At 40.5% G+C, this 27878-nt stretch overlaps 1 long non-coding RNA gene across 1 annotated transcript; it reads right to left on the bottom strand.

The window, feature by feature from the left end:
• Window positions 1-363: 363 nt before the first annotated feature.
• On the bottom strand, window positions 364-27878 carry LOC119494102. Its single transcript, XR_005208121.1, has 3 exons — window positions 26604-27878; window positions 3269-3272; window positions 364-376 (listed from the first exon to the last, which is right to left on the bottom strand). It is a non-coding gene; the product is annotated as an uncharacterized LOC119494102 (long non-coding RNA).

The raw sequence follows: 27878 nt of genomic DNA, 5'->3' as shown, positions 1-27878 counted from the left end.
GGTTCGTTAAGAGGGGAGGGCGCAGAGAGAGCAAAGGAGTGTGGGAGAAGGAGGAGGTGGCAGAAGAAGAAAGGCAGCAGGAGCACGCCACGTATGTTACAGAGTTTAGCTGATTAGCTAGTTTAGGCTACCAGCCTTTTGTTGTTTTTGGGCACTCTTCCAACCCCGGGGTTAGCCTGTATTATAGGGTAATAAAACCCGGTTCTCCGGTTAAACTTCAGCCACCTTGTCCTCATCATTTAGCTAGCTAGCCAGCCGTGCTACGGAGCCGCGAGCGCTACAATATACTACAGATGTCTAGACATTGAAACTGTAGTAATGTTGCTGGTATGATATCAATATACTGTCAACAGATCACTTTGACTGTCTGTTGTTACTGTGAACCGCACGCGGCAAAAATAGGCGAGACCTCTATTCTCTAGAAGACGGCACAGTCTCACGCGGGCAGTGTGGCTGCTCTAACCTGTTAACACGGACGCCGAAATAAAAAACAAGTTAACACAGCCGCCACGCACTGCTGACATTCCTGGTGTGTCAGGAATGTGTATTTAGGGCTTTTGTTGTTTTTTATTTCGGCGTCCATGTTAACAGGTTAGAGAAGCCACACTGCCCGCGTCAGCAGCACGGCTCTGCTGTGTCTCTTCTAGAGAATAGAGGTCTTGCCTATTTTACCACAAGCCGTGCGGTTCACAGCAACAACAGACAGTGAAAGTGATCTATTGACTGTATATTGACATCATACCAGCAACATTACTACAGTTTCAATGTTTATCTGTAGAGAGATGAAAAAAAAGTAAAGACTTATTTTTAAATCAACACTTCCTGCGTTCATTTCAAAATAAAAGCCATCAAGCGTTTTTTCTATGGACAGAATTCCTTCATTTGTTAACAAAAGGCTTTTGTTCTGAAATATGTGCAGGACAGTGTTGTAGAACATGCAGTGACTTGGATAGCTCCATGAATGAATATAGTACAGAGTTTTAATTGTGGATTATTACTATTATTTACAAATTACCAAACGTTTCTTAACCTTTCTCTGTCTAAAATAAATATAAATGATATTTATAATGAAAAGGCCATGAAAAGGCAAACTCTATTTAGAAAGAAAGGGCTGACAGCAGCAGCAGAAATGCAGCAGACATGCAGCTGAAATGCAGCTGGTGTGAACACCTGACGCGTGAATCACGCTGCCACCATGCCACGCAGCCGCCATGCGCTCCTGATGCTCCTGGTGTGTCTGGGGCTTTAGCCTCGATCACTAACCATCATTATCACTTGTTCATCAACACCTGAGGTGGTTTACAGAGGAAGCCAATTAGCTTTATGGAGGCTCAGATGTACACGGTGCAGGAGCTACAGGATGTGCACAGCATTATGAGTGTTTGTTGGTGTCTTCAGGCATAACGTGCGTACGTACATGTAGATGCCTTTGTATCAAAAATACGACAAACGTGTGCAGGTTTCCCTCCGCTCCAGGTCAGTGTGAGTTCATTAGTATACTGGAGTCTGTCGGTACATCAGTGTGACTGCCAGCAGTTGTGCTGCTGATGAGGCCTTTCTATACATGCAGGGTGAATAATTCCTACTTAGCAGGCTACATGCTGCACCCACCGGGTCGTGAAAGTCACTTTGTGTCGCAGTAATTGGCAGGGTGATCCACTGCATGGTGATTAAGCAGCTCGGCGTAGCTAAAGACGTCTGTGTATCCAGGAGAAATCATGACGGCAGCGGTGGAGGAAGATGTCACGCCGGCTGAATACACGCCGTTACAAACACACTGACTGTAGGTGCATTCATATTCAATATATTCAATATATACAGTACATCTGGTGCTGCAGGGAACTCTGCTCTTACAATGCTTTTGTGGAATTGCTTGCTACTATGTGCTCATCTCTGATGCATTTCAACACTGAATGTACCTAAATATCATCAATAAACCTCTATTTATTTTTCTACCAACGAATATGTGCATGCATTAATAAAGTAATGTAGGAAATGCTTTTTCTCTGGATAACATCAGACAACTCCTCTGATACATAAACAATATATATTATTTTTATTTTAGATTTTGTCTCACATTTTAAAGTATTGACTTTAACAACTATATTTTTAATAATTTTGCACAGCCACACACACAGGCACACACACACACACACACACACACAGGCAAATAAACGTTTTGCAGTAGCAATCTACAGCCTGGTGATTATCGAACTGTCTATCACTGAAGTTGTGCACTTTACAGAGATCATGTACACAACAGAGAGGACCACACGCACACACACACACACGCACACACACTGTAATAAAAGCAGTGATCCAAGCTGTCAGTAGGAAGCTGCCACCTGCCAGTTAGAGATCAGTCAATCAGCAAGAAGCATATAGGTGACATGTAGACACACACACACACACACACACACACACACACACACAAAGATGAACATGACTGACATCTTTTCTGAATTGTATGCATTGTCTAAAGAGTTTGCTGAATTTATATCTTTATAAAATGACATATACCAAATATTTGTAAAACAGTAATGAGTCTCATATCTGGCTGAGCTCTGGCGGAGCCCCGTCACTTCACAAGACACAGGAAACCTCTGTTGGTCTGGAGGAGCTGCAGCAGTTATTTCTGCACAAACGTCCACTGAACATTCACTAGATATTCTCAGAGCTAAACTAACTCTTCTGCAGTGTGGAGTGTGCGCGCATGAACGTGAGAGTGGAGCGAAAGAGCGAGAGAGAAGGAGCGCGGTGTGTGAGTGAAGGCAGGCAGAGGAGCAGAGTACAACATAGACTCCGGTCCTGGAGACCAAAGCTACGGTCTCCCCCGCGTCCAACACTGTTTAACAGACGAGCTTCACTAGATACAACCAAGAGGTTTTGGAGCTTCACTGTAGTTTGTGTTGGAGTCTGAGTCTGAACAGTGAAGCCACACGCGAACGCGCATGGGACACCGACCCGCAATGATTTATACGTGTAAGAAGTTACAAACAGTCCCTTTAAGTTTGTCATACAATTTATTAAGTTTTATATAAAACAACAAAATGGAATAAGCAGGTGACGAAAATGGAAGAATGGAAAAGTTGCAGTGCAAAAGTATATCACCTTAACGTTGTTTCAGAAGCTCCCTGTAACTTCATCTTCAGGTGCAGTGCCCGTTGGAAACGTGCCTCCTCAGAACGGGCTGAGTTCTTGGCCTGTGGTGGTGCTGCCTGCAGCTTTCTGGAGAACCGCTCATTCAAACAACTTCTCACACTCACACCGAGCTTCCTGAACAATACACCTGCCATGACATAGTTGCATCACAAATACAAGTCACGGCTACTCACGGTCAGAAACACCGGTGAAACACACTCTGGTTCACAGGAATAAACACCAAGGGCAGACTTTACTGTTTGATGAGGTCCAGTAGGCATCTGCCTAAAAGGGCCTCGATCACCTATAGATTTGTTAGGATGTTTAGATATGAGAAATATTGAATTATGTTACTGTTCTAACTCATTGCACCCCAAAATAACTTAAGGCCCCCAAAACTCTTAAAAAATATGCAACTCAACTGTATACAATACTGTGCACTTCTACATCATTGTAGTACTTTATTTACCTGACAGAGAAATGTTACTGGGCACATTGCAGATTCACATTTAACTCACAAAATATCACAATTAAAATAAGAATCATAATTATTCATTAAACAATCCAGTATCACTATCCTGAAAGCTCCAGCTCCAACATCAGCGGCTGTTTTTCTCGGTCCGGTTCCTCATCTCTCCGGGCCGGAGCGATTCTCTGGGAAATCCGGTCGCTGCGGCTCGTTTTCCTCCTTCCTCAACGACCATGCTAAGGTAGCCTACATCATCACTCACCTCTCTGGCAGAGCAGAAGCCTGGTCTACAGCGGAGTGGGCCTGAGACTCTCCTGTCTGTCACTCACTGACTCTTTTCATTGAGACTTTTAATAAAATCTTTGATCACACCGCTCACGGTCAGGAGGCAGCTGTAGCCCTCATAGGACTGTGCCAAGCAGACAACGGGTCGCAGATTAGGCCATTGAGTTCCGCACCCTTACGGCTGACAGCGGCTGGAACACCTCCTCCCTGATGGCAATGTTTCGATGTGTGCCTTTTGGTCTCACCAGTGCTCCAGCAGTGTTTCAGGCCCTGGTTAATGATGTCCTCCGTGACATGCTTAATGCTTAAAATGTTTGTTTTTGTGTACCTGGACGACATCCTCATCTTTTCCCCGGACGAGGAGACACATGTTCAGAATGTTTGCCAGGTTCTGCAATGCCTTTTGGATAACCAGCTCTTTGTCAAAGCCGAAAAGTATGAATTCCACATCTCCACTGTTGCCTTTCTCGGCTTCATTATCTCCCGGAGCTGCATCCAGATGGACCTGGCTGTCAAATTTAACGCAATCATTTGCGTTAATGCAAATTTGTTTTAACGCCACTAATTTCTTTTAACGCATTAACAATTGCAATTTTTATGTTGTAGCGGCCTAAGTTTTAAAGGGTGAAGATACTGGTATCTATGAAACTATAAAACCTGATGAATCCATCGGTACCAACCATGTCAGACTAGCTGGTCATGAAGGAGGTTAAATAATGCTCTGAAGTTACGCTGAATTTTGGTGAGGAAAAACTGTCATGGCCATGTTCAAAGGGGTCCCTTGACCTCTGACCTCCAGATCAGTGAATGTAAATGGGTTCTATGGGTACCCATGAGTCTCCCCTTTACAGACATGCCCACTTTATGATAATCACATGCAGTTTGGGGCAAGTCATAGTCAAGTCAGCACACTGACACACTGACAGCTATTGTTGCCTGTTGGGCTGCAGTTTGCCATGTTATGATTGGAGCATATTGTTTTATGCTAAATGCAGAACCTGTGAGGGTTTCTGGACAATATCTGTCATTGTTTTGTGTTGATAATTGATTTCCAATAATAAATATATACATACATTTTCATAATGCAGCATATTCGCCCACTCCCATGTTGATAAGAGGATTAAATACTTGACAAATCTCCCTTTAAGGTACATTTTGGATGTATAAAAAATGTGCGATAAATTTGCTATTAATTGTGATTAAATTATGGGCAATCATGCAATTAATTACAATTCAATATTTGAATCGATTGACAGCCCTACTGTTTATACAATCTTTTTGTTTTCTTATGCTTCTTGTGTTGTCTTTAACTGTTGCTGCTAATCTGCTGAGGCATGTAGGCTATTCCAGGAAAGTTGTCTGATGTGTTGTTCAGGTATGATTGGATCATTGATGGAAAAGGGGGCGGGCGTAGCGTTGTTAGCATTGAGCTATAAACTACAACACTGGATTAAGGTTCATTGCTAAGAATTGTTTTTGGAGTCTCCCTCCCCCATGTGGTTACAAAGGACCTTAACATCATTAAAATGTAATTTCCCACTAATCTCCCTTCCTCCACCTTGACTAAATAATACTCTCATTCCTGTGAAATAAGAGGAATTAAAACATCTTTTCATCTGATAAGAAAACATGATTTTTAGATCATTTGAGTATAACATCAAATAGTGTCTTATTTTGAAAAGCTCAAGGGTGACACAACTTGAATATAAATGAAAAAAAAAATGTTTTAATGAGCCACTTTATTAATCAAAGGCCACATTCAGAGTGTGTCAGTGCAGACACTTGTATCAATGTGTCCCGCTCTTATTAAACACAGACTAAAGGTCTTTTGTCTGTCTCTGTCGCTCACTGCCACAAGTTATGTTTGGACAGGTTAATTGTTCGAGATTGATTTTTCCCCCTCTAGGGTATGGACACACACACACACACACACACACTCTAGAGTACGGAGACACACACACACACACATATATATGTTAAGACTCTGGATACACTGCACACATTTTATTTTGCTTTTGTTCTTACTATTCAATTAGACAACACTAAATGTCAGTCAAATTGCCTAACAAAAACAAAGACAATGCATTATATCGTTTTTCAGCTGCACAAGCTGTTGCTTTGTTGGATCAGTCAGTGAGGCTCTGCTCAGTGTTCTTGAGGTGAGTTTGACTCAAATGAAATCAAACGTGATATGTTTCATTTTGTTCTACTTTGTAGCTCTCAGCCCTCTGAGGACCCTGATGTGTTCCTCCAGAGATGCTCCATCACCAGCGCTCTCCTCCTGGTAGAACCTATTAACCTCCTCCTGGCTGTTGGCACAATGCTGCTGATGACCTTACTCTTAGAAATAACGCTGTCAACTAGAATTACATAGGGATTACCCTCGTGGGAGAACCCTTTTTGGTTCCTATTAATACCTTTTATAAAGGTTCCACATTTCAGATAGTTCTGCCTAGAACACAACATAAAGCATTGTACCTAGGACCAACTGAAATAGGTTCCACCCAAAACCCCTTATGAGAGGTTCTTCAGAACCAGAACACTCTTTGGAGGTTGTATCCAGAAACCTTCCACCTTCTAAGGGTGCTATCAAGAACCCACCCAGGGGGTTCTACCAAGAACCCTTTTATATCCCAAAGATCTTTCTCCACACAGTTTAGCATGTTAGCCTGGGGCCATGGGAACAACATCCAGCAGATTTAGGCCTCACAAGGCTCCTAAAGGGCTGGGGCTGATATATTGCAGCACAACCCATAGTTTTTTGGGGGTGTGGCTGGGAGGATCTTTTGACACCCATGATTTCAATAATCCTTGAAGAACTCTTTCTTCCAAAAAGGGTTCTTTGGAGGAAAAGGGTTCTTGATGGAATCCTTAGTCTTACAATGAATCCTTGAAAAACTTTTCTTTCTTCAAAAAAGGGTTGTTCTGAGGCCAATGGTTCTGGGTAGAACCTCAGACTTTCAGGAAGAACCATTTTGGAACCCTTATTTATAAGAGTCCTAAGGAAATGATCATCCTGATGGGATGTTTTTACACCTTCCACCTCACACACTCCAAAGTAGTTGCTACTTTGTTATCCGTGATTCAGACTGAGGTACTTGAAGGACAGGATTCATGAGCGTGACCTTACTGAATCTGATTTTGAGTTATTTTTATGGTTTGTTTACAAATTGATATGTGTGTGTGAACTTGAGTTATGTGTCCAATATTTGTTAGTTCTGTGAGGATGCTTGCATTTTGAACTGCTTTGTTGTTGTTTTAGTTTTTTTTAGAAGACTAGGCTTAACTAGATTTCTTGAAATTAGTCTTTTCGATATTATTTCAAGATTGTGCTATAATGACGGGACAGCCTGACTTATTTTAAGATATCTTATTAAGTAAAAATCCCTTACTGCACAGGCAGCAAGATTTGCTTGTTTTAAGCACAAGCAGGCTTATATCTAGAAAGTTTGGCCTTAAATTTGATAGGGCTTTTTTGCTGTGACTGGTTTTCTTTCAGCTCAGTGGGAGAGTCTTTACAGGCAGAGAGCGGGACTGACATTAGCTTGATTTGTGTGCGTGGGTATTAAAGTTGACCTGAAACGTTCAATCAAGTTGAGCTGGTTTTATTAAAGGGATTTCCACTCTAATGAACTATGATGTAACAAACAGGTTATGCTTGGTTTTGGGTATGCTAATGTTGAGCCGGTAGCTAGTTAGCTAGCAGAAGCTACCGGCAGGTCACATAAACAAACGCTATAACGTGGGCTTCAGAATAAGATAGACCTGACCCTGTCTTTGAACGGTCTGAATGAGACAGAGGAGGAGAGACAGGTGATCAGAGAGGGGAGAGGACGAGAGATGGAGAGACAGAGACAGGTGATCAGAGAGGGGAGAGGACAGGAGATGGAGAGATGGAGACAGGTGATCAGAGAGGGAGAGGACAGGAGATGGAGAGACAGAGACATGTGATCAGAGCGGGAGAGGACAGGAGATGGAGAGACAGAGACAGGTGATCAGAGAGGGGAGAGGACAGGAGATGGAGAGATGGAGACAGGTGATCAGAGAGGGAGAGGACAGGAGATGGAGAGACGGAGACAGGTGATCAGAGAGGGAGAGGACAGGAGATGGAGAGACTGTTTGTTGTTTGCTGTTTTCATTGTCATATTGACAACCTTTTATTTTTTAGTAGTCAATATCTGCTGACAGGTTTTCGATAGTCATCTCTTGTAATATATGAGTGTGTGTGTGTGTGTGTGTGTGTGTGTGCGCGTGCGTGTGTGATCATGGACATATAGTGTACCTTTTCACACAGGAATATTGATGATGTAATTATATATTTTTCCCCTCTGGATTGTGCAGATGAGTGCATTAATTATTAACAGCTGCATGTGTAAAATGATCATTAGGAGTTGAAGAAGATCATAAAGCTTTGCTTATAAGTGTGCTGGCTAGAAAACAACTTCAAACGTATTCTGTGTTGAGTTGGATTCTCCACTTTTGTTTTTTGATATGAAAATAAAACAATGAAACTAAGCATATGTTACCATCTTTGAAACACTAGTGTTGCTGTTTCAGGAACATCCCACATCCCCTTTCAGCTGGTCCTTTGAGCAGCTCATCCGTAATGATCATATAGTTTGGGACCATTCGTCCCTAGTTCGGAAAGGTTGAAGATCAATTTGGTATTGGTTTCGGGACGTGAGCCTTGTGCCCTTGCACATGATGTTGTTGAACATACAGTATATTGTTCAGACTTATTCCACATACATACATGTACATAAAACTAAGCTTCATGTACACTGTCATTTAATTGCTGGTAATATTTAGATTCATGGATGGATAGTTATTCCTAGTTATTCAAGACAACAAGGCTAAACTGTTTTGTGTTGTGCTTAGAAGCTGTAGTAAGTCTGGAGAATGGCGCAAGGTCCCTAAAATAAACTGTCCCTCCCTGCTTCTCACTCCCAAAGCCCCTCCCTTCAAACTATCGTTACATCCACAATTCTTTTTCAAGTCACTTTTAAAGTACTGCATGCATCTTTCTGATACTTTTAGGTATTGTGCAGCCGTTGGGTGTTTTAGCACAACCGAATAACGTTAACGCTAAACTCAAGAGCAGCATATTGATTAGACACAGTTACAGGATAACGTGCTTAAAGCTGAAGTAGGTGAGATTGGAGCAAATATGATTAAAAAAGTTATTTTTATAAAACGGTCGCTATATCGTGACAGTAGTACATGAAACAGGTAACCTGAAAAAAATCATGTGTCCTCCGGTGCTCCTAACGGCATTTGCAAGATTTCACAGACCGGAGGAAAACAAGCAGTAAGAGCTGATCTGAGGTCTGCTGTCCATCTGCTGTCTATGAGAGCCGGCTGTCAATCACTTGCGAACTCCGACCAAACGGTCAAACTAGGCAGCGCTGATCAAATATGAATCAATATTCTGTTACTGTAATGCCTATTTCTCTCCTCAAATGTTTTCAGAATCATCTTGTAGTGCACGGTTTAGCTGTAAAATGAGAAAGATTGTGACACCGTCGACATTGTGAAATCTTGTGAAGGAATGCCAAGTACCAGTCACATGACCGGAGCACAGCCAATAGGAATGCTCTCTTTCTGAAACGACCTGTGATTGGTCAAAGTCTCCCGTCACGGGCTAGATGTTCTAAAGCCTGAAAACAGAGCCATGAGGAGGAGCAGAAGTCTAGTTTTCTCTCAGAACACTTGAATTACAATATGCTGAAAGGTTATTATTAAGGTTATTATTTGCTTAATGATGTCAAAAATATACTGCCTACTGGCACTTTAATTATTCGTATAAACACAACATATCTGAATAATTAAGCAATAGGAAACAAAGCTGTGGACACGACAGCTTTTCCTTTCTATGCGAGGGGCTTTCTCACTCTTAAGGGATGGTGCTTTGTCTGAGAAGCATGTTGAACATTAAGCGTAAACAGTGGGATGGGTATTTGGATGAATTAATAACTTAATTGGACTGCTAAAGCCATAGTACGGTTCAAAACTAGTTCAGCTGGGAGTGTGTGGTTTGTGTAGCCACCATACATTACCTTTTCTTGCCTGGAGTGTGCAATGATGTACCTGATCTGGTTGCATGACATGGTCTCTGTAAAAATGTCCAGTTGCTGTCGACATTCAGACAATGCACAATATTCCATTGGCTCTTAGAGTCTTAATAAGTGAGAACAATTGTGTAAATGGAAATATAGTGTAGTATAAGTAATCGGTTGCCGTGTCTATTTGTCCTCCACATGCCCTGTAAGGTGAATCGCCGTGCTGAATGCATGAAGAGTGCCTGGGCTGCTTCTGTCCTTTGTTCCTAAGAAGCCAGATGCATGTGGAAGAAAAAGCATTGCTGACATTAGAACAACACCAAACTCCCAATACAGTATGTGAACAAATGTATTAATTACAAAATTATAGTCAAAGAAAAAAAAGGAAGCCTACCTGTAATAATGATCCCGCCGAGAAAAGTTGGCCAATTCTCGGGTATTGCAATTGGACAAAGGTATTCACAATAAAAAATAATTAATTATTATTATTATTAAAAGACACAAAATAAAAATAAAACTTACTTTTTACAGAGCACTGTCCGCTCCAGCCTTCTCTCGGTCCTGTCCACTCTCCTCTAACATCACCTGCCACACACTGGTCTCTCTGAAGCATCAGATCACCCCACTTGAGTTCTCAACCAATCCAGTGGCATCAGAATGCAAAACCAATTTAGCTATATTTCAGAAGCATAATTAACTCCTGGATCGTTACAACATCCATTTGTGTGTGTGAGAGGGTGTTACAGCCAAAATTTCAGCATCCTAGTACATTCCAAAATTCGTCCAAAATTCCATACTTACATGCTATTTAGTACGCTAAAACAGTACGTGAGATATTTTAGTAGGTCCGAAACCTTAATATAAAACCAATAGTACGCCAATTGCATACTATTTCCGGTAAAATATTACAGTATGCAACTTTGAACATTACGGTGGCATAAATATCCCACAATGCAATAGTATAGTAGTGAATACAACGTGAATACAGTGAATACAACGTTCATAATAGACGTGGACAGACAGCTCTGTAACATCAATAACACTTCAATTTAACTGTAAATATAAGATGTCACTTTGCTCGGTTTAATAAATATTTGAAATTAATTCAGACTTTGCATCTCACAAACCGTCGATTTTAACACATGAGGTTGGCACAGGTTACCATGGTTATGCGTCTCCAACCGGCAAGGGGGAAGTAATGACGTAAATTACTTCTCAGTGTGTCCAAAAAGACACATACTACTGTTTATTCACACAAAAGTATGTTGAACTTACTATTGTACTATTGTACACCTATTGAGTAGTTGTTGTTTTTTTAAATGAACATCAACATAGTAGGAGTCATAGTTCCTCTGATGAAGTCAATGATTTCTGTCATTCAGATTAAACTAACATTCCTGTGACATCATCATTGAGATCATGGAATGTTGCCTCTGTGACATCATAAATGATAATGTTACATAAACTGCAACATTATCATTGAGATCATAGAATGTTGCCTCTGTGACATCATAAATGATGATGCCACAGGAATGTCTATTGAGCTCTATATGTCAGCATTCTATCACGCTCTATATGATGCTATTGTATTCTACTCTATATCAAAGCATTTGATCAGCAATTGTTATATTTTTTGCCGCTATATATGACAGCATTCTTTTCCGCTCTAATGTCATTACGACTAATCGAAACGCAATTGTGGATATCTCTAATTTTAATTCCAGATAGTGAAGCTTAGCTATTAAATGTTAAAACAGCTTGCCATAGAATTGTCCAACGCAGACGCTAGGCAATGCCAATAAACATGTAGCCCAATCATCAAAATGACAGCGCCCTTCATTTTTTTAAAGGTCCTATTCATTTACATGCTTTAATGTTAAAAAAACAACTCTTTATTTTCCTCATACTGTCTGCCTGAATATGCCTGTATTCACCCTCTGTCTGAAACGCTCCGTTTTAGTGCATTTCAATGGAACTGCAACATAATTGCGTTGCTAGACAACAGTTTAGGTCCATGTTTACTTTCTGTCAGCTGATGTCATTCACATACACTGCAACTGGAAATAAACTGTGACACATTTACGTTTAAATGTTCCATATATCGTAGATTTGTGACATCACACATGCGTAGTACTCCTGACTGCTTGTTTAAACCTGCTTAATAATAAAAAATAACTGAACATCTCACTTTTTATAATATGGGACCTTTAAGGCATAGAACAGTTAAATAAATTTGACCTTATTTAGGTTTTTCAAATTAACATCAACATGGTAGTAGTCATAGTTCCTCCAATGAAGTCAATGATTTCTCACAGAGATTGACAGAGTAGTAGTAGACACATGGGACACTACAATTACCAGAAAGTCTTGACAATCAGATTAAACTAACTCTCCTTTGACATCATCCGTGACATGATGGAATGTTGCCATTGTGATGTCATAAATGATGATGTCACATAAACTGTGACATCGTAAGTGACATAGCGGGACGTCGTGGAAAGTTTACTTATAGAACCCCCGTTACGCCCATCAATCACAGATCAGAAAACAAGTGTTTTTTGACAATACCACGCGTAGGACGACAGACAGGGACCGAAGACCGAAGACTCGCAGGTCCTCCACTGTCAGCAGATGGAGGGTTGCCCGACGCAGACGCTAGGCAACGCCATTAACCACGAAGGGAAAGCATTAATGCATTAAGCATTAATGCTATTGATTTGTCTTAGTGTTTTTTTAGGTAGTATATTTTACTGTATTTATATTTTTTTAATTAACATTAACATAGTAGTATTCACAGTTCCCTTGATGAAGTCAATGATCTCTGTCATTCAGACTAAATTAACATTCCTGTGACATCATCAGTGGTTTCATCTGTGAGATCATAAATGATCATGTCACATAAACTGTGACCTCATCAGTGACATCACAGTTTGTGGTTGCGTCCAAAATTCCATACTTACATGCTATTTAGTACGCTTAAACAGTATGTGAGATATTTTAGTAGGTCCGAAACCTTAGTATAAAACCAATAGTACGCCAATTGCATACTATTTCCGGTAAAATATTACAGTATGCAACTTTGAACATTACGGTGGCATAAATATCCCACGATGCAATGCGGTAGTGAATACAACATTCATAACAGACGTCGACAGACAGCTCTGTAACATCAATAACACTTCAATTTAGCTGTAAATATAAGATTTCACTTTGCTCGGTTTAATAAATATTTGAAATTAATTCAGACTTTGCATCTCACAAACCGTCGATTTTAACACATGAGGTTGGCACAGGTTACCATGGTTATGCGTCTATTGTGTAGTTTTTTTTAAAATTAACATCAACATAGTAGGAGTCATAGTTCCTCTGATGAAGTCAATGATTTCTGTCATTCAGATTAAACTAACATTCCTGTGACATCGTCATTGAGATCATGGAATGTTGCCTCTGTGACATCATAAATGATGATGTTACATAAATTGCAACATTATCATTGACATCATAGAATGTTGCCTCTGTGACATTATAAATGATGATGCCACAGGAATGTCTATTCAGCTCTATGTCAGCATTCTATCAGCTCTATATGATGCTATTGTATTCTACTCTATATCAAAGCATTTGATCAGCAATTGTTATATTTTCTGCCGCTATATATGACAGCATTCTTTTCCGCTCTAATGTCATTACGACTAATCGAAACGCAATTGTGGATATCTCTAATGTTAATTCCAGATAGTGAAGCTTAGCTATTAAATGTTAAAACAGCTTGCCATAGAATTGTCCAATGCAGACGCTAGGCAATGCCAATAAACATGTAGCCCAATCATCAAAATGACAGTGCCCTTCATTTTTTTTTAAAGGTCCTATTCATTTACATGCTGTAATGTTAAAAAAACAACTCTTTATTTTCCTCATACTGTCTGCCTTAATATGCCTGTATTCACCCTCTGTCTGAAACGCTCCATTTTAGTGCATTTCAATGGAACTGCAACATAATTGCGTTGCTAGGCAACAGTTTAGGTCCATGTTTACTTTCTGTCAGCTGATGTCATTCACATACACTGCAACTGGAAATAAACTGTGACACATTTACGTTTAAATGTTCCATATATCGTAGATTTGTGACATCACACATGCGTAGTACTCCTGACTGCTTGTTTAAACCTGCTTAATAATAAAAAATAACTGAACATCTCACTTTTTATAATATGGTACCTTTAAGGCATAGAACAGTTCAATAAATTTGACCTTATTTAGGTTTTTCAAATTAACATCAACATAGTAGTAGTCATAGTTCCTCCAATGAAGTCAATGATTTCTCACAGAGATTGACAGAGTAGTAGTAGACACATGGGACACTACAATTACCAGAAAGTCTTGACAATCAGATTAAACTAACTCTCCTGTGACATCATCAGTGACATGATGGAATGTTGCCATTGGGATGTCATAAATGATGATGTCACATAAACTGTGATATAAGATATAGCCACTGTCCACTCCTACCTGAAGCCCTGCAGTAAGTCATGTGAAGTGGACAAATCAAGTCCACTTCACATACTTTACTGCAGGGCCCCGGGTATTTGAAGTGGATAGTGGCTATATCTTCAAAAGGCCTTGTGCTAGGAGTTTGAAAACTCATCAGTAACACCCTTTCCCACAGATGAATAAATGCTGTAAAAATTAAGAAGATCGGAAACAGTTTATTTTTTCCATACTACAGCTTTAATGTGAAAACACAAAGAAAAGAGAAACTTCACAACTTTGTGCTGGAATGTATTAGGATGCTGAAATTTTGTCTGACACCGTCTCACACCCAATAATAGATGTTGTAAAGATGAAGCAGAGTGGAACAAGGGCATGTTTGCCACACTTGAAATTAGTTAAGTAAGTTATAATAGGTTTTTGCATGTAGTGTCCAAACTGGTTCCCAAGGGTCTAGCTCCATCAACGTCTTGTCAGTTATTCATCATGAACTGTTCTTTTAAGATGTACCGAGTTTTAGCTCCTTTGGTCATCTTTTGGGTCAAAAGAGGGAAGTGATGGATAATTTCCAGGACAGGCGTCCAATAGCAATACTTTCCCATTCAAATTTTTTTAAATACTTTGGCCTCTTTAAGAAGGTTCTCTAAGGGGTTTAGAGACACCACAATCAAACATATTCATCACTTAACTATGTGGTTTTAGTGTCCTGAGTTCCAAGTTGATTGGGCTTCAGGAAAGTACAAAAACACACTTCTCTAAACAAGACCAAAACAGTAGGCCTCAACCAGTAGGAAAATGCACAAAACAGGTCAAACTTGGCCAAATTAGGCCGAATAACACAGAGTTTCTTATTAATTATGTCATGCACATCCAAAGTGACTTGTATTTTATCAAGTTGTCTAATTTGATCCACATTTGGAGGTTGAAAAGGCTTCCTTTTTGCCGAGTATACGTCAGAATATGAGCCTAATCGCAGAATATGAAAATATCAAAACCTGCACTGATTGACCTGCAGACACTGTGGCCTCGAACGGCACAGTGACAAACTAGTGACACAACTTTGGAGCCTCTAGACCCTTGTTAAGAGCCCCAAATGGCCCCCACAGTTAGACAAAGTCGGCAATATAAAGGTATTTTGTCCATTTCGAAGTCACTTGCATTAAAAAATTATGGGTTTTAGGTTAGGCTGCTGCTCGGGCTCCAGAGGAGCTATAGAGTGCACATACTCTTTCTTGGCAGGAGAAAGTGTCTCTAAAATTTGGAAGCTCTGGACAACTTAGAAAGAAAGTTATTGCACTTTTTTCACCAAAATTCTCAAAGTTCTTACGGCTATTGCTCGGACACCAGAGGACCTACAGGCCTCAAATGTGGAGCAGTAATATTTCTTGGTGTCAAGATTAAGCACCTAACATTTGGTGGTTCTAGGTGCTCTGCAAAAAACGGATTCCATCTTCAGACCCTGTAAGGGGTGTTAGCGGAGTCAAGTCTGAGAGCCCAAGTTTTGGACCAAGTTTTTTTTCTAGAGCTTCTGGGGTGCTGAAACTGAAATATGTTGACCTCCACTCCTTCTAGAGCAATCCTGTGGTGGTTGCACATCTCTATGTATTTTTTACACTCTGGGGGAAGATGTCCATTTGAAATTACAAATGAATGGGGGTTGAAAGTTAGGGAAAATCCCATTATAAAGGATTTGTAATGGACAGAGTCATATTTCAGCTGTAATAGCTTTAAATGATGTGAAATTTATAGAGGCACCTAAAATTGACCCTCTAATCCAGAATCCTGTGTTTCAGGCTTCTATCTCTCCTTCAGGGCTACTTCCTTTCAGGGTCATTGTAGCAATACAGATCCCAGGCCAGATGATTCAGGAGGTCGCAGAGATCACGTGGTGCAATTTTGGAGTCAAAATTCATGGCAGAATTGAAAATATGTCCTTAATTGGCTAAAGGTCAAGAAAGGTCAACGTGTCCACTGGCCATACATTAACATTGACCGATTGATTGTCAGTGTTTATATTGCTTGCGTCAGACTCATCGAACAATGTAGACCTGTTTGGACCTCTTGGCGGTGGAGCAGGGCCAATTTGGAGCCTCTGCCAATTTTGGCGCGTTTCGGGTATAAAATGGGTGAAAACTGTCTGAGTCCATGAAGTGAAAAAAATTCCACTTCATGGACACCCCAATAGCACGCTATCACCATCTAGTGGATTTTTCATGTATCGCACCCGAGTGTCCGACGGCAGACCCATTTGCACTGCCATTGGACATGTCACTTTGTTACTTTGTCTATTGAGTTGACTTTGGGCCACTGGCAGGAAATTGCCATTCAAAATTTGTCCATAAAGTAGAAGATTCCATTACTGTAATATTAAAACCTTTTTCTTCTGTAGTGTGTTGCAGAATAGGAGACCAGATGTCGGTCATCAGCCCTTGCCCAAAGAAGATCCAATGGCGAGGAGTCGAAAGCGAGGTCCTCAGCACACAGGCCTCCTCTGCTTTTCCTCATATGTCTGTAAGACCATATGCCATGGTAGCGCTCAACGCAGCAGCACGCCTCCTGACTACTCTCTCCCTCTCTCTTGCTGTTTTAGATTTTTTTATTTTATTTTTTTTTAGTCTTTCGATTTTTGTTTTATTTTATTTATTTTTTTTAGTCTTTAGATTGTCTTTCGATTGTTTTCTTCATAGCAGTATGTTTTTTAAACCTACTGTCATCACTTATGATAGACAAACTTTACTGGAATGGAAGGAACAATTTGCCTGCCTAATGCCGTCTGCCTGCATTTGTCCCGTTGCCTACCAAACTGCGACACCGGGCGAGACGCGGTAAGAGAGCCGGCGTCCAGGTGAGGAATAAAACAAGACCTCATCGTACCGCAATGCCAAGCATATTTTTGTGCAATGCACAGTCCTTGAACAACAAACTGGATGATATGCGGGCCAGAATTGAGTTTCAACGGGAAACACGGGACTGTAATGTTCTGTGTTTCACAGAGAGCTGGTTGAATGAAAACACTCCTGATGCAGCCATCAGATTAACAGGCTTTTCACCTTTCCGACATGATAGGACTTTGGACAGTGGGAACTCTAAAGGAGGTGGTCTGTGTGTGATGATCAACTCTTCCTGGTGCAACGGTAGTAATGTTACTATCAAGGCGACTATGTGTTCACCAGACCTAGAGTTCATGATTTTAATGTGCCGCCCTCATTACCTCCCCAGAGAATTCTGCTGTTGCCTTGACTGCTGTGTATGTCCCTCCATGCGCCGACCTCAAGTCAGCTATGAAGGTGCTACATAAAACCATCTCAGCAATAGAATCAAAACATCCTAGTGCTGCTGTCATAGTAACCGGAGACTTTAATAGGGCGAATCTGAAGAGCGTACTGCCGAAGTTTTACCAACATGTCAAATGCAACACAAGAGGCGGTGCCACACTGGACCACTGTTATTCCACGCAGAAAGATGCCTATAGGGCGTTCCCCCGTCCGCCGCTGGGGAAATCCGACCACAACGTCATCTTGTTGCTGCCCAAGTACCGCCCACTCTTAAAGAGACAGGCTCTTTAGAGAAAACTAAAGAGCTGATCCTGGACTTCAGGAAGAAGGCTGAGCACACACACAATCCCATAACCATCAATGGTGCGGTCGTGGAGCGAGTCAGGAGCTTCAGGTTTCTTGGTGTCCACATCTCGGAGGACATGAAGTGATCTCGGCATGTGGACACACTGGTGAAGAAATCCCAGCAGCGCCTTTACAACCTAAGAAGGCTGAAGAAATTTGGAATGTCCTCACCTGTACAGATGAACTTCTACAGGTGCACTATTGAGAGCATCATGACCGGCTGCATCACCACCTGGTATGGCAACTGCTCCGAGCAGGATCAACGGCGGCTTCAGAGAGTGGTGCGGTCGGCCCAATGGCTCACAGGTGGAGTGCTGCCTAATGGAGGACATATACACCAAGAGATGTGTAACCAAGGCAAACAAGATCATTGCTGATCCCAGTCACCCGAGCCACGGCCTCTTCATCAGGAAGCAGTCCAAGAGGAAGCCTGGCTACATCAGCATCAGAGCTAAAACCAACCGCCTCAGAAACAGCTTCTATCCCCAGGCCATCCGGATGCTGAGCTGAGTCTCACAACTGACCCTGACCCACTACAGCCCTGTCTCTGTCTCTGTCTCTGTCTCTATCCATTCATCCATTCGTACCCACCTCCTCACCCTTGGTTACACTGCACTTATTGCACCACAAACTTACGGGTGTGCGGGTGTATGTAAATTCTCTGTGTATATTCTCTGTTATTTATTTTATAATTGTGTATGTATTCCCTATCTCATATCTATCGACCAATTTGCCATTGTTGCTGTTATATTTATATGTTTATAAGGATGATTGTATTTATTTCATTATTGTTATTCAATTGATTGAGAGATCGATTGTTTTTTTATACAAGGATGAGAGAGTAACAAACAGGAACAAAGAATCTCACTGCCATCTCAATGTGTATGTGATCAATAAACTAAACTTAACCTAAAGAGAGTGACGGGGGTGAGAAGTTCCTCCCTACAACCACAATTGATATGATTGTTGATTGTTGACCGGATAGTCCCATCTTTAATCCTGGAGGAAGAAAACTCTCCAAACCGTTGAAAGGGAGATTGTCGCTGTGAAACTAACTTCTTCAACTGCTTCTCCTGCTACAAGAGGAAATCTCTCTTTCAACTCAAAACAACCCTTCAATCGCAGCAAGGGATGGCAGCTTGTAAGAAAAAACCTCTCTATTCCTGGCTGCAACCAGCGAGTCCTGCTCGCCTTCATTGGCAGCGTGGAGACGCCGTCGACCCAGAACAACTCTGTCTTCAAATCCTTTTTGGAAAAGCATCTGTCAGATGTTGGACGTTAAAAGCCTGGAAATGCATTTTCTTTGGAAAACGTCAATATTTTCTACAATGACAAACATTTCATTGGCAAACTCTCCTGCAGTAAGCCAGCTCCCACAGCTCCACCTGTTGTCATGGCTTCCCCTGTTGATGGTAACATACAGTATATGACCTGTAGGACCGAGTGTGATTAAACATGCCGTGTACTTGTTTTTCTTAATCTCCTCAACATCCATCCATCCATTTGACTTATTCTGGTATTAACCTGCAATTCATTCTCAGTTGTAAATGCTTGATTGTAAATGACTTGTCTTTGGAACTGTTACTGTTTCATTGGTGGAGATTTAATGTTTCTTCATGCTTGCGGAAATTCGAAAAAATTAAAATTAGTTTTCTAAACTTTTGTTGTGGAAAATCTATTAATTCATCCATTTGTAATTGTACAATTTAACAGTATAGATTATCAGGTTTCGAAATACCACGTGCATTAGAACTGCAGTGCACGTAAAATTTGAGCATTTGTCATTGATAAAATACCAACTCAGTGGTAATGCCTATTAACATTTAAATTACAGTTACAATTACAATTTACAGTTTAACACAAACTTCATTTATGGCACTACCTTAAGCAAATCTTCACAGGAAGTAAAACCTACATAATAACTTCAGTTAATTCTTCTTTATTTTCCATAAATATTTCATCACAGAGCAATTTGACTCCCTGGCATTGCTCAAATATTTACAGCCAAATACCCAGCTAGTATGCAGCTGCAGATATTAAACAGGAGACATCAACCGTAGGGACGAAAGCACTGTTTCTGAGTGTAAGTCGGCAGGTAGTGGCATCACCATACCTGCCACTAGGTTATCCTCCTTGTTCGCGGAGCTAGCTGCTGGGGTTGGGGCTCAGACCGCTGTGGGGCTCGGACCGCTGGAGCTCGGACCGCTGGGGCATGAGCTTTTTTGGAGGGCAGTTCAGTGGCTGTAGCTGCGACTGCAGCGGAGTTGCGGGAGCTGTTTTTCCCTTTCTTGGCAGCTTCCTGGGAATGGAGAATTTGGAAAGATCTGCAGTTGGGGTTTCGGCAGGGATGATTTCCGAAAAAACATTTGAAAAAGGTTTTCATGAGAAGAACCGACTGGAGCCGTGATGAGGTTTTCGAACAGGACTTCCAGGAGCCTGGGCACTGGCCATTCAGAAATGCTAGGAGTAGAACTCGAATGTCTAATTGCCAGAGGATAGAGATTCGGCGGAAGGAGACCGGGCTCTCTTCGCCGATGGCTTCCTCTGCCTCGGATTGCTGATGCTCTGACTCCATGGCCCAGTCCTCCAGCCAAGGGTCCTCATCATGGACGGAGATTGACATGATGAGCAGCAGGGTAAGTTGAAACGTGTATGCAGATAAGCCGGTCGTTCTCAGGTGAGAGAGTTTGCGATCGGCTTGTAGAGGAAGCAGCACAGGTAGGCAGGCCAAAGCAGCTTAAATAAGGCGCCCTGTATGAGATTTGCCAATTGAATGCATAGAGGGGAATCAGCTGATTGGGCTGGCTTAAGATCAGCTGATAGGGATGTGATATGAGCAGAGCTTGACGCTAGGCTCAATGTCTATCGTTCCTGGAGGGGGGACCCCTCCTCTGTTGCTCTTCTTGAGGTTTCTTACATTTTTCCCAGTGAAAAGTTGTTTTTTTTTGTAAATGCTAGATGTATTTCTAATGCTCTCTGTGTCTGCAAGCTGCATTTTAACATATTTTTGAAAATCATATCAAACTTCAGGAAGAGAGCAGATGGACAGTTGAGTTGAAATGAAGGAAATATGTTGTTAGCAGCAGGATGTCATTTCTTGGAAACAGCCCAGCAAGAAGAGCAAAATAAATCTATGTTCTTTTAACAGCATAATAAGACAGTGGAGCGGTCAGCTATTGGAACTCTCGGTTCAGTAGCTGAGTAGGATTTGAAGTTGCCGCTGGAGGTTTGGCTACTTTAAAGTGGAACAGTGTACCCATGCTTGTAATGTAGTTTGGGTCTGGGAATACAGTTGGGGAATGAAGAAACAGAAAAAAAAATATGAAATGTTTTTTTCCCATTGCGTATGTTTATTTGTGTTTTCTCTGTGTCCTCTATCTGTCACCCCTGGATCTCTGAACTCGCTCTAGCTTCCTCTCTTTTTCTCCTCTCTCCATCTGTCGCTTTCCATCCATCTCACTCTATTTCCTCTCTCTTCTTCTCATCGCCTGACTCTTGATCTCTCTCCTTTTGTCTCTGTCCATCTGTCTCTCTGTCTTCCTTTGTATTTCCATTTGTCAGTCTCCCATCATCTCATGTTTTCCCTTTCTCCTCTTTCTCACTCCATCCAAACCTTATCTTCCCTCATTCCTTCTCATTCTACCCACATACATCCAAATCTCATTTATTAAAATGAGACTTGTTGCCAAGCAATATAGTGCATGGAGTAAGGTAATCTAACACCTATTACCAGATGACTGACGATAAAAAAAATTTCATTATCAGAGTAATCAGTGTAACAGTGTTTATTTTTATTTATTAAATGTTCTGTGTGGAAAGTTAAAATAGTGCAAATACATCGGTTGAAAACAGAGGGAGGCTTTACATATACATCCAAGTGTGCTAATACAAAGGTATTATTACCTCCGCCAAGGTCGAAGGCCTAGGAAGGAGGTTCTGTTTTCACTGGCGTTGGTTTGTTGATTTGTCTGTTAGCAAGATTACCTCAAAAGTCTGCGATGGATTTGAATGATATTTTTTGGAGGGGTGGGGTGTGGCACAATGAACAAATCATTAGATGTTGGTGGCGATCCGGATCATGATCCGGCTTCGGGATTTTTTTTTAAAAACTCCACTCTGCCTGTGCATCAACATTACAGGCTTTAAGACATGTGCAGTGTAACAGATGAAGCGTTCATGACGCGTCACCCAGCCTCTTTCCGCGACCCCAGCAGGCGTCAGCTAGCTGTCACGATAGTTTGTGGTGCTCCTAAACTTCGAGAAAAGTTGGAGAAAATGTTCGAGTCACTATCTAACATGTAAGAATACCAATGATCAAAATTGATTTCTCGCCTCAAAAATTTTCAGAAGTGAATTTAGTGATGAAATAGCTACAAAAAATGTAAAAAACAAGTTGATTTTGGCGGAACCAGTACGACATGCAGGTATTTTTGGCATACTGTAGACTTTGGTTTTATTGTCATACTACATGTTGGCCAAATGAGTACGTACTACTAGTATAGTATGAGGTTGTACTACTAGTATAGTTTGAGGTTGTACTACTAGTATAATATGAGGTTGTACTACTAGTATAGTAATGAGGTTGTACTACTAGTATAGTAATGAGGTTGTACTACTTGTATAGTTTTAGGTTGTACTACTAGTGTAGTATGAGGTTGTACTACTAGTATAGTATGAGGTTGTACTACTTGTATAGTATGATGTTGTACTACTATTATAGTATGAGGTTGTACTACTTGTATAGTTTTAGGTTGTACTACTAGTATAGTATGAGGTTGTACTACTAGTGTAGTATGAGGTTGTACTACTAGTATAGTATGAGGTTGTACTACTTGTATAGTTTTAGGTTGTACTACTAGTGTAGTATGAGGTTGTACTACTAGTATAGTATGAGGTTGTTCTACTAGTATAGTATGGGGTTGTACTACTAGTGTAGTATGAGGTTGTACTACTAGTATAGTATGAAGTTGTACTACTTCTATAGTATGAGGTTTTACTACTAGTGTAGTATGAGGTTGTACTACTAGTATAGTATGAAGTTGTACTACTAGTATAGTATGAGGTTTTACTACTAGTATAGTATGAGGTTGTACTACTAGTATAGTATGAAGTTGTACTACTAGTATAGTATGAGGTTGTACTACTAGTATAGTATGAGGTTGTACTACTAGTATAGTATGAGGTTGTACTACTTGTATAGTTTTAGGTTGTACTACTTGTATAGTATGAGGTTGTACTACTAGTATAGTATGAAGTTGTACTACTAGTATAGTATGAGGTTTTACTACTAGTGTAGTATGAGGTTGGACTACTAGTATAGTATGAGGATGTACTGCTAGTATAGTATGAGGATGTACTACTAGTATAGTATGCAGTTTAGAATGCAGTCTGTCAAAGTATTAGAACAACTGCAAGGACTTAATTGGACATGAAATGCAGAGAAATAGAAAGCTCAAGGAGATGCCCCCATATGTTAAAAAACAAACACACAAAGTTATGACAGTGTTGGTGCAACAGGTTTGGTTTGTTGAACACACACAAGTACTGTACAGTACTGTTTAAACTGTTAATCTTTGGTTTGGGTTGTGTTACATTAATAACATAATGTATTACTGCCTTGTTGTATGCTGTTGCACACCGAACTTGTGTTAAAGAGTCTTTTAGAGTTGTTTTTGCACCCGGTTGTAAGAGAACGTAACTTTACAAACTAAAGTAGAGTTATGAGTCGCATGAGTGAAGATGTGGCTGCGGGTGTGGAAGTGTGTGTAAGAGCAAAGTAAAGTAAAGTTTTTTTAACAATGTCTTTATTGTTTTTTTGTTATATAATCATCAGCATTTTTGTGCTATATATTCAATACAGGATTTACTTTAACAACCCCTACACACCCACCCATCCTCTCTTAACTTTTCTTACAGGGCCAAAATCAATATACAGCTTCACAGTATCAATCATACAATTAAACAGTTACATGGCACCTCTGACAAAATGAAGATACACAAACAGAAAATAAATATATAGAAAATAAATAATAAATAAAATGAAAAGATTTTCAAATACAAGAATCCATTCCCTCATCCATTCTTTACGTATCCTAATTATTCCTCCTGTGGAAGCTCTCCAATATCACTACTTTTTATGAAATCATTAAATGATTTCCATATTTCCTCATAAACACCCAGTTTGTTTTTCAGGGTATATGTTGTTCTCTCCATTGACATACATTGTGCTGTATTTTTAATCCAAGCACCAATTGTAGGTGCATCAGATTTCTTCCACTTAAAAGCAATCATCCGTTTTTCCTGCAATATAGCAAAATCCATAAATTTACATTATTTGGTTCTCAGATCAAGATCTGATTGGTACAAATGTAGCAATATCATTTGGGGGTCGAGTGGAATGTTTACAGACATAATTATCATGATTTTATTAATCACCTCCCTCCAGAATTCCTTAATTTTTTCACACTCCCAAATGTAATGTATAAGTGTTCCTTGAGCCTCATTACATTTAAGGCAAGGGTACGGTATATTACTGTTATATTTATTCAATTTGACAGTTGACAGACATAAGTCCACATCAACCAGTTGTATTGAAGTAGCTTCAAATTAGTGTTGGCTGTTTGTATCTGAGCCTTCTTGCAGACTATGTTCCAATTATTATCTGAGAGGTCCTCCTTTAAATCCACCCTCCATGCGTCAAGTTTGGATATTGAGGTCTCCTTAGAGCAAGATGCAAGCCAGTTGTGTATTAATGAAATTAAACCATTGCTATTACAGTTTTTGGTAATAATTTCTTCGAAGGATGAAAGTGCAGGAATTACTAATGACTGGTTCTGCATAGAGGAGATAAAAGTTCTCAATTGCAAATATTTAAAGAAATGCTTCTTTGGGATGTTATGTACTAGAGAGATTTCCTCAAAGGTCATTAGAACCTCTTCTTTATAAAGGTCAGATAGTTTACTTAGCCCTTTCTTTGCCCATAGCTGGAATCCAGCATCCAGCTTACCTGGTTTAAACCAAATGTTGCCCCAAATGGGACTATATTGTGACAAGGAGTTAGCTATATTCATATATTGATTTACCTCCTACCAGACATTAATCATATTAAGCACTATGGGGCGGGTAGTTTAAGCTCTTAGATGTTTAGATACAAATTTAATGGTATCTGAACGGCACACAACTCTACAGTATATCCATCCATGATGGAGTACCTGCAATAGAGAAATAGAACATTATAGTTCTCAGCTGTGCAGCCAGATAATACCAATAAAGATTGGGGCACTTCAACAAAGCAAAGAACTTTAGCAACTTAGCTAAAGCAAAATGGAGAGGAGTGAAGCTGCAGCAGAGTGGAGGGTCAGCCAGAGGAGAAGAGGAAGCTGCCAGCTGCATCCTGAATGCAGGGGGAAGTTAATGGGAGAATTCATCACCTTTTATGTGGATGTCCAATCAGTGCTGATGGTAAATGTAGTCCACTGAAGACTTAAATTCCCCAGTGCTGCTATATCGACTGAGAAAGCTGATTTCTCTGCGGAGCTATGCCGGCTGTGCCTACATGTACCAGGATGCATTGCGCGCAAGCGTTGAGTTCGCTACGTCTGATAAATAAACAATAAACAATATAAACTCACAAAATGTCAATGAAGGAAATATCCTTAATGCCCCGACACACCGAGCCCACGGTCGGCCGTCAGACAGTTGAGTTCCTGCTGTGTGTCGCTCACTGTCGGCTCCAGTCTGCCCGTGTCAGAGGTTTTTCAGCCAATTTAGCATGTTGAAGGCGGAGCTCAGCGGTGACAGAAATCACTCTGATTGGATTCAGCTTAAGCGAATCAGTGCACAAGGAGAGAAACGGATGGGAGGAAAGCAAGCCAACGAGTAAAGTCAAGAGGACACACACAGAAGACTCTTCTCATTTTTCATCTTCATCTCATCTGATCGTTCCAACACACGGATATTTTCACAGTGACATGAACATCAGCAGACGCCGCTTTGTTTCATGTACGTATCATAACAACAGCTTGTATATCCGCCGTCCTCTGTCTCCCAGTTTCCCTTTTTGAATGATGAATACAGACTACCGCTGTCTGCTGGTGTGGAGAGTTATTTCCTCTCACACAGATGCAGAACGTACGTGCTAACTGGCTGTCGGCTGTAGACTTTGCGGTGTATTCGAGTGCAATTTATCGGCCAAGACAAAGGTGACGTGAGGTGATGCTAGTTCTTTTTGTCTCTTACACGGAACTAAGACAGGCTTAAAGGTATGGTTGGTAAAGATTGATTGGTAAGACATTTGAAGTTCTCATCCCGACAGCAATCAATAAATTAAATTAAAAAAACGGTATCTGTGGCTGACGCAGGACTGTAATAAACCCGTCCAATCATTTCAATTGGCCCTAATGTAATGATTGGACGGCTCCGTGCCTACCTGTCTACCTGCACAAATGCTGCCCGTGCACTCGTCATGCATCACAGGAGCCTTCCACAAGCTGCTAGTGTTACGGGTCCCAGGGACGGGTGTCACCGTAACAGAAATGTCACCTGTATTAAGCAGGTAGAAGAGTAAACAATGAGGAGACGGTGCATCTTGTTTCGCGCCAAATTGCTTCTGTTTTATTACACTCACTCAACACATGTAGCCATAAACACAATATATTTCTGTTATCTGTATTTCCATACTCTTCATTAAAGTCCATTACTTACTTCAGTATTTTCACAGTCTCAATAAAACACACATTCACTTGGTCAGTTACTCTCTCTGTGATGAACATCCATTTTCATATTTAAATAAACATCTTAAGTCTTAAAATACTTCTTCTCTCACAGTAATTAACTGGTTTAGACAGTATTATACTCATTTAGAGCAATTCAGCAGTTTTACACAATGCCCCTTTAACTATGCCAATATGCCAACTGGCTCAGTTCGGCGCTCCAGGCGCTATTCTGTAAGAATTACAGGATTCAGAAATATATAAACAAGAAAATGCTGTGCTACAGGAACAAAACATACTTTAGTGTAATTAACAACTTACATTCAATTTATAACTTTCAGTCACTATTAATAAAGTGCCTGAGACCCAATAAACACATCAGTAAACACATTAGTACACAATCATCCTAAATATTCACAATAGCCCTGAGAGACACTCTTCTATTGTCAGGCCACTTTAGACCTAAAATGGCGCCAATATGTACACACTGCGCCAGGACGGACGTAACTCCCGTTGGTCTTCTATGCATATAAAATCAATATAAACTCCGTACACATTTAGTTAATAATTTCATTAATAAAACCCGACCTTGTAAAGTATATAATAATAGTTTATTTACAGTTTACCGACCTGTATTAAGCAGGTAGAAGAGTAAACAATGAGGAGACGGTGCATCTTGTTTCGCGCCAAATTGCTTCTGAGGAAACAGCGGAAGCGTGCGCTCTCTCAACCGTTCCCCGGAGCAACTGAAGCGAACACAAACGTTCCGCCTCACAACTTCCTTTTTAAAACGGTGTCATTACTCCATTAATGTAAGAAAATAAATAAAGGTCCTAACATAAATGCAAATAATGATCCAAAATAATAAGTTAAATCATCACACACCATATTATCACTGAAATGTGGCCACACTGTCTCAGGTGTGCCACACGCTCCCCAACAACAAAAGTGGCTCCCGACACTTACTTTGAACACAAATTTCCATTCAAAATACTTAAACATCCTCTGATAAACAAATATTTACAATATACCAAAATCCTCACACCTCAAGAGTGTCTGGCCATGAGGACAAATTATGTGTGTGCTTTCAATAACCATGTGTGGG

This window comes from Sebastes umbrosus, chromosome 9 (assembly GCF_015220745.1).
Source record: "Sebastes umbrosus isolate fSebUmb1 chromosome 9, fSebUmb1.pri, whole genome shotgun sequence".
Lineage (NCBI taxonomy): Eukaryota > Metazoa > Chordata > Actinopteri > Perciformes > Sebastidae > Sebastes > Sebastes umbrosus.
The sequence above is the reverse complement of the archived record's forward strand: the minus strand, read 5'-3'. Positions and strand labels throughout refer to the sequence as shown.